This window comes from Austrofundulus limnaeus, unplaced genomic scaffold, assembly GCF_001266775.1.
Source record: "Austrofundulus limnaeus strain Quisiro unplaced genomic scaffold, Austrofundulus_limnaeus-1.0 Scaffold279, whole genome shotgun sequence".
Lineage (NCBI taxonomy): Eukaryota > Metazoa > Chordata > Actinopteri > Cyprinodontiformes > Rivulidae > Austrofundulus > Austrofundulus limnaeus.
This window is the reverse complement of record NW_013952681.1, coordinates 824,384-832,773: the sequence shown is the minus strand read 5'-3', so window position 1 is coordinate 832,773 and position 8,390 is coordinate 824,384. Positions and strand designations below refer to the sequence as shown.

General features: G+C 39.5%; 1 protein-coding gene across 1 annotated transcript in view; it reads left to right on the top strand.

Moving 5' to 3' along the window:
* The first annotated feature begins 6,923 nt into the window (after window positions 1–6,923).
* The window catches only part of tmprss2 (transmembrane serine protease 2), a 46,190-nt gene continuing 44,723 nt past the window's right edge, over window positions 6,924–8,390 (top strand). The window contains exon 1 of the mRNA XM_014021129.1: window positions 6,924–7,003. The gene's annotated coding sequence lies outside the window, so the exon portion shown is untranslated. The remainder of the gene's footprint in view (window positions 7,004–8,390) is intronic.

Here is an 8,390-nt window from a genome sequence, read left to right as displayed (position 1 = left end):
TGGCAGTGATTGACTGTTAGCTTTCCAGCATTTTGAATGGTGTCTCAACAGTACCCTTAAGGTTTTTATATGAGAACAGTTGAAACAAAAAAATAACTTCTTGTTTCTGATTAATTGTGAAAAATATAACCAACTTAGGGCTATTATTTCTTGGTTATATTGTGTTTAACATATAAAATATATATTATGTAAAAACATATTTTCTTTTCAGTGTGTTTTCAGTGTCTAACTTTTGTGTGGAAATGGGAAAAGCAAAAACTGCCTCAATTGTACTCAGTCTACCTTACATATGTGGTAATGGGCTTCACCTCTTTAATGCTGGTTGACCTACAAAACCAGAGAGACTGCTGCTGCTCATCACAACCTCAGGACCTGGAGTGTCGCACAGACTCATGCTGATCTGACAGTCTACGAGGCCTGACGCGTGACATCAACCTCKTAAAGAGCAGGAAGGGGAAGAACAAACATCTAACTGCCCAGTAACAAGAGCCCTCTGCTCATTGGCTGCAGAACAATGTGGCATTGATCACGGTCTCTGTGCARGAATGACACACACACAGGATTACAGTAATATGCTAACACATGTACACACAAAATATCCTGGGTGAACATAGCCTAAGTCTTAGGTGTATATGTGTACATATYCTCACTTTTTATCAATTTGTCTCACAGTTAATGGCCTATCACTCCTTAAAATAATGCATCTTTCTCTTTATGTCAGAGTTTTAAATTAAGATCACTTTTGATGAAAAAATACTGAGTTARACCCATGTTGGTCCAACATTAAAAGTATCATTATGTGAATCTCATGGGATATTGTGCTTTTATGCTCATAGTACATATTGTAAATAATGTAAATCTGAGCTAATATTGCATTAATTATTTCATAATCATGCATTGACTAAGCCACAGCCATTTTTGTCTTATTGAACATAGATTAATTGRGGTGATCATACTGATTTAGATTCACTCTAATCAACTGTAGCTGTGCATCCAATGATTATTCCATAAAGATTTTATTCAACTGGTTGATGACATATTTTGCTAACAGACAGTCAGAGTAGACTCCAGTAGATAACTAATRCCTACATGCATCTTCTGGCTCTTATCTGAGGTGGGCTCACAGAGGCAATGGGTACAGTCATGGAAGTGCACAGATAGACGTCAGGTGGTGCTTGAGCATCTGCCCTTTTCCCTCAAGACCATCAAGTGCCCCTGTTGAACCTGCTTTTTTTTATGCTCCATCTGTCGTCCTTGGTTGCACCTCTTATTAAGTGTATATAACTATAATGGTAAAGTATTAATATTATTATTAACAATATTGCCCTCACACCCTCCACACATGTGCGCACCCGCAGCACTCCTGTGCGCTGTCCCTCGGTGAACGCGCTGTGCGCTTGGATAAATATATCGGATAAATTTGTTTCAGGATTCATAAAAGTGTTTTGAATGTTGTAGTTTGTTTTCTAAAATGTAATTTCGTTTTCTAAAATGTAATTTTGTTTTTGAAATGTAAATACGTTTTCTAAAATGTAAATTTGTTTCAGGGTATGTAAAACTGTTTTGAGTGTTGCAATTTTGTTTTCTAAATTGTAAATTTGTTTTCTGAATTGTAAATTTGTTTCAGAACATGTAAAAGTGTTTCAGATTTTGTAATTTTGCATTGCACCTCCAGGACACCACAGTTTATAATTACATTTTTTCTATAAAACAGTTTGAACCTAACCTGAGTGTACATGCATGATGTGTAGCCAAACATTAATGAATATTTATAGAATTCAACATTTTAGTGATTTTTGGTGATCTTTTAATTTTGTAGCTCATGTAGGTATGGGGATGAACAGATYCACACACACGCATTCWTGTTTTTCTGTACTAATAGGGACTTTGTGCTGATTTCATACCTCACATTAGGGGACCAAGCTTTGATCCAAATACAATGTAAGTCCTCAAAAGTCTGTGTGGTCTGGGAAAACTGCCAAATTAGTTTATCAAAAGGAACAAATATAAGTACCAATGGTGGCACAAGCCCACTAAAGCGCAAATCCTCTAATTGCGGACCTAAATATTTAATTAGTGAACATACTAGTTATTATAATTCATAAGCAGATTTTCCCTTTCTAAAATAAAAACACAGAACTGCAATTAACTAATTATTTACAAGACATTATTATCTTGAACAGCGGAAGGTATGGCTGTCAAAGAATCACAACACACATGATTTGTCCAACAGCACCCCTCCCAGATAAACATGTATTGGGAAGGTAAACATCCTTCCTGACTGTCGCTTTGAGCCACGGTTCTGACTTCCCACAATGCTTTGTGTCTGCTTACACAACAGGAAGACAACAGCAAAAACAGTAAATGTTTGTAATTCATGCTAAAATTTTGTATGTATTGATTTATTTTACTTTACAATCGGAGCTCCTTTACGCTGGAGCTCAAAAGCAACCGGAAAACAGTGTTAGAGACTCAGAAATGATTTAAAGATGTTATGCTGGTGAAGACTGGCATCTAGTGGTCAACTGGAGCAACTACATGGAAAAGTCCTGATCCAGGTAGAAAAGAATCAAAAAGAAAAAATAAGTAGATCCTCTGGATGGGTTCTTCTTTAGTGAAACGTTTCGTCTCACCTCCAAGAGACTTCTTCAGTCTGATGAGTTTCAGGTGAACTGGGAAACTTTAAAATCCAATGGAAACATGAAAAACTTTAAAATCCAAGCTCTTATTTTGAAGGGAATAAACTAGTTTCCTGTTCCCCGTGCTTTCATTTCCTGTCAGTCCATCATGTACCCTGAATGCATTGCTTCCTTTTTTCCAATAAACAGTTTTAAAATTACTTTATTGATGCTTCTTTAATGAAAATCTATAACAAACAAAAGAAAAAGACAAAGAAGCAGCCGAACTAGCAAACCTCATCAACTTTTTAAATAAGCAGCTGAACTAGCAAGCCTCAACAACGTTWAAATTTTTACACCATGAGCCAAAGTTCTCTTACAGAAAATCTGATCCCCAGCAATCAGCAATTGTAGGATTAAGCTGTACAAGGGTTCATACACCCCTAGTTGGCAGTATTGTGCATATTGTACATGAATTCAGCTAGTAAGTGTCAAATTGAACATGTGCTTTAAAATTAGCTTCCYCTAKTTTTTCTATGACATAAGCATTTTTGAAGRTGGGYACCTAAATATTTTCAGTAGCACTTTAGAAATTGCAGAYCTAATGATTAGTGCTGCCCACCACTGATAAATACACGTGAACACACCCTTGACTTTTTCACCCCAACAAATCCATAAGATTTTTTCCCACTTTATGTAGACACATACAGACACAGACCTAGAACACCTCTACTTGTCTATGTCTTACATGGGACCAATGTTCATAAAAGCCCCTTAATTGGGACCAGTGTTCACACAAAACATCCTTCTCTATTGTAAAGTCAATGGCTTGGCTTGCCTGGAAATACCACTGAGGTAGATCCAAAAGCATGTCCGTCTGTTCATCCATCCATTTTRTTCTGCTTATCCTGAGTCGGGTTGCGGAGYGCAGCAGCCTAAACAGAGAGACCCAAACTTCCCTCTCCCCAGCCACTTGGGCCAGCTCGTCCAGGGGAATCCCAAGGCGTTCCCAGGCCAGCCAAGAAACATAYTCCCTGCWGCATGTCCTGGGCCTCCTCTCKGTGGGACYTGRCCAGAAAACCTCACCAGGAARCACTCCACCCCCTGTTAACATGAAGACCATGGAGGCTCACCCAATGCTGAARAGGACCAAGAAGTCMGATCTAGTTCAGGAGCTGCAGTGGTGCTATGGCTCTGTACCAGCTCTTCATGGAGAACAATCTGCAGGACAKCTTCAGAGACTGTGACTCTGCAGATGATTCTCATCACATCTCCTCTGARCACAGCTYAATCTGAGAGGAGCTTCTCAACACTGAAGAGAATCCAGACTTTCCTCAGGTACAACATCACATCTCACTGCACTGACCATGCTCTATAGAGAAGAATCATCCCTGACTTTAATCAGAGTCATGAAGAATTTTGCTTCTCAGTTACKGAAGAGCAAAATTTATGTACTAAACATAAAAAAACACATGACTGTTTTATTATTTGGATTTGTTTAATAAACACACTGGCGTGAAACAACTTAGTACATGTTTGATTGCTTTTTGATATATGTCTATTTAGGAGTTGTAGCCCCCCCTGGGAAAAAAAATCCACCAGCTGCCACTGATCCTAACCAGATGCCAGAGCCACCTCAACTGGCTTCTCTCGACATGGAGGAGCAGCGGCTCTACTCTGAGTCCCTCCCGGATGACCAAGCTACCCTATCTCTAAGGAAGAGCCCAGACACCCTGCGTAGGAAACTCATTTCAGCCGCTTGTATCTGCGATCTCATACTTTCGGTCACTACCCAAAGCTCATGACCATAGATGAGGTTAGGAACATAGACCGACTGGTAAACTGAGAGCTTTGCCTTCTGGCTCAGCTCCTGCTTCACCACGACAGACCTCAGACTCAGCACCAATCCGCCTGTCAATCTCACACTCAATTTTTCCCTCATTTGTGAACAAGACCTCGAGATACTTAAACTCCTCCACTTCGGACAGGACCTCCTTCCCAACCTGGAGAGCTCAAGACCATGGTCTCGGATTTGGAGGCATTGATTCTCATCCCACCCGCTTCAAACTCAGCTGCGAACTGCTCCAGTGAGAGCTGGAGATCACGATCTGATGAAGCCAATAGGACCACATCATCTGCAAAAAGCAGAGATGCGATCCTAAGGTCACCAAAATGGATCTCCTCAACACCTTGGCTGCGCCTAGAAATTATGTCCATAAAAGTTATGAACAGAATCGGTGACAAAGGGCAACCTTGGCAAATTCCAACTCTCACCAGAAATGAGTCCAACTTACTACCGGCAATGCGAACCAAGCTCTGTCACCGGTCGTACAGGGACTTAACAGCCCATATCAATGGGCCTGGTACCCTATACTCCCGGAGTACTACCCACAGGGGTCACCGAGGGACATGGTCGAACACCTTCTCCAAGTCCACAAAACACATGTAGACTGGTTGAGCGAACTCTCATGCATCCTCCAGGACCCTGCTGAGGGTGTAAAGCTGGTCRGCTGTTCCACGACCAGGACAAAAACCGAACTGCTCTTCCTGAATCCAAGATTTGACTATCCAACAGACCCTCCTCTCCAGGAACCCTGAATAGACCTTACCAGGGAGGCTCAGAAGTGTGATCCCCCTATAGTTGGAACACACTCTGCYGTCCCCCTTTTTAAWTAGGGGGACCACCACCCRGGTCTGCCAYTCCAGGGGAACTMCCCCCGATGTCCARGRYATATTGTAGAGTCYRYTCAACCAACACAACCCCACAACATCCAGAGCTTTAAGGAACTACGAGCGAATCTCATCCACCCCTGGTGCCTTGCCACCGAGGAGCTTTTTAACCATCTCAGTGACCCCGGTACCAGAGATTGGAGAGTCTGACCCATGGTCCTCAGGCTCTGCTTCCTCATGGGAAGACGTCGGCAAAATTGAAGAGGTTTTCGAAGTATTCCGCCCACCGACCCACAACATCTCAAGTTGAGGTCAGCAGACACACACACACACACACACACACACACACACACACACACACATGAAAGAGACTTCAAAGAGTTCTCCATTCGGTCTCATTTATGATCATGCATCCCAAATTATAACAAATAGTTTTTATGATTTCTACATCATCAGTCTTTTTTCACTATGTTGCCAACATACAGTAATGGTAAATCCAGACTCTTGCCCATTCTGCATTGCACCGCACCTGCAACAGTAGATCACATGGTCACATGGTTTCAATATTAATTTCCTTATAAAGCACATAKAACAACAGAAGTTAACCAAAGGGCTTCAACATTGGACCAAATGAACAGATAAAACAACAACAAAACACAGAAATGTTCAATGATAAGTCAGTCCAGCTTTTACACAGACTTCCATAGTGGACGGACAGACACCAGTAGAAATAGTAGTACTACTAGGCTGTAGAAATCCTGCTGGAGTTTGGTTACCACCCCTACAGGTAGGCAGACAGGCACTTCAACAGGCAGGCAGACAGACTGGCAGACAAAGAGACAGACAGACAGGCAGACAAACCAATGCAACCAAAAACATAATCTTCATGGTAGAAAAGTGGTAGAATAAGTTTTCCGACCAACATATTGCACAAAGTTTATTTGAACTTCTAACACTCTGCACAGTTGGGTTTGAAGGGTTAACTCAAACTCAATCCTATTCATTTGTTTTGTTACCTCCATGTTTCAGGCTTTGAGCTCAAACATGTGAAGTCAATAAAAGCAMTTAGAAGGAAGATGAGTCACTCAAGTGTCTGATGACTTCTGTCTTCACTTCAGTTCTGCTCCTGCTGTTAGCTCCATCAACAGTTACATTTTAACAGAGGCTAAAAGTCCTGCAATAATGTGAGTTTATTCACCCATTACCTTTAAGTTACTCATTAAACATTTTTCTACCATTAAAACAGTAAAGGACAAAGTTTATTAAAAAACATGTCTTGTGTTTTATTTAATTGTTCTGTATGATTTTGTTTAAATTTGGAGGAGTTTCATCAGTGACAAAACAAAATTTCATCTAAGGAATGTTTCCTGAAGGTTTCATAAAAATATGTCCAGTAGTTTCTAAAAWATTTTGCCAAAATTTGGGGCAGGGGAGTGACTAATTATTGGTGGGCCACAGCTGTGTTAATAAAAGTTCTTCCTTATTGTTGTTTATCTAACCTGACTATAAAATAGTTGAAAAAGTACCTGTCCCTATTTGTTCATGTGATTAATGAACTACCTTCCTATGTGTACACAGCAGGAAGAGGTGTGGTCACGGATGCTGGAATCCAAAGGGCATACAGCTGAAGGTGACGGACAGCCTGACAGACAGACCAACAAAGCTTTGAAGGATTATGTAAAGAGGAAGAAAACCCACAAAGCTGAAGTCCTAAAGTGAGCCAAACTTTATACCTCTGACCTAAACTGTTGCTTTCCTTTCTGTTCATCTTACAATCCAAACCTSTTGCTCCTAATGCTTCTAGTTCAGGTATTCTTGTCTGTGTTATTTCAGATTTTGTTTTGATTTAATATAAATTACATAATGTATGAAAGTTGTTTCATAAACCAGGAGAATTAGCGTTTTTTTTGTCAAAACACACTCTGAATACTTAGTACTGACAATCTGTGGGAATTTACAGAAGAAACTGAAWTGTCAGATCATAACAGGCAGAATGTCTGCTAAAGTCAGCAAAACAAAAACTAAAAGCTAAAATCTGCTCAAATTTAAAAATAAAATCCATCCGTCCGTCCGTCCATCCYTTTTCTGCCYCTTATCCAGGATCGGGTCGCGGGGGCAGCAGCCTAAGCATAAAAAAATCCATTTATCAATAATATACCCCCTTTTCCTGTCTGGGTCACCAGAAGCTGGTGGGATACGTGGACAGGTCTGTAGTCCCTCACAGAGACATATAGACAAACAACCTGTCTGTCAACACTGGAGCCTTTGTGTAGATGTGTGGTTGTGTACAGATTGTTTTAATTTTAACTGTTTAAAAATTTTGCAGGTTAGACAAATTACGAGCCAGATGGACCAGTTTCATCATGTATAATAATCAACTATTTTTTTACCTCTTCAGTAGAAAGTCCTTTTTATTCAGAGATTATCTGCCACAACTAAAAGAAAATCAACCTGGGACCTTGTGTGCCAGTCTGTTAGCAAAATATTTCAAAAACAACTGAACAATTTTAAAAGAAACTTGCTGACAGTAATAACAAGATGAACATTTACAAGGTTTTTCTCAAKCTGAGTACGAGTGCAAGTACTAAACTATGGGTATTTGCCAATACCAAGTATGTATATGGAGTACTTACTGAGTAAGAACTTAAACATTGTATAACATTAAAAACATGTTTCTACTATTTAGAGGAAGGAGCTCTTCTTCCATTTAAAGATCAAATGCACAGCATGATATTTARGGTTTTTAATATTCTAAAATAAAATAAACAAAGATTTCCTTTGTAGTGTTCACCTAGAGGTGGAATAAACAGTTCCACCTGTCTTTGACCTTGGTCTCAGAAGGTTTCCTTCAGAGAGACAGAACTCTGTTCAAGTTAAAGTCGTAACATGTTTTCTTAAACAGTAAAGAGACATTTGCTTCTTATTAATCAGATATTAAAAAGAATAATCTTCTTTTATTCATAATTTTATCAATGTATAAAAAATAACATACAAAAAGAATGTTATTACAATGTTTTGATGCAAATCACTGCTTGAACTTTAACTGTGAAACCACAGTAATTTATTACATATTTTTAATTTTAAATATTTTACTTAAGTAAA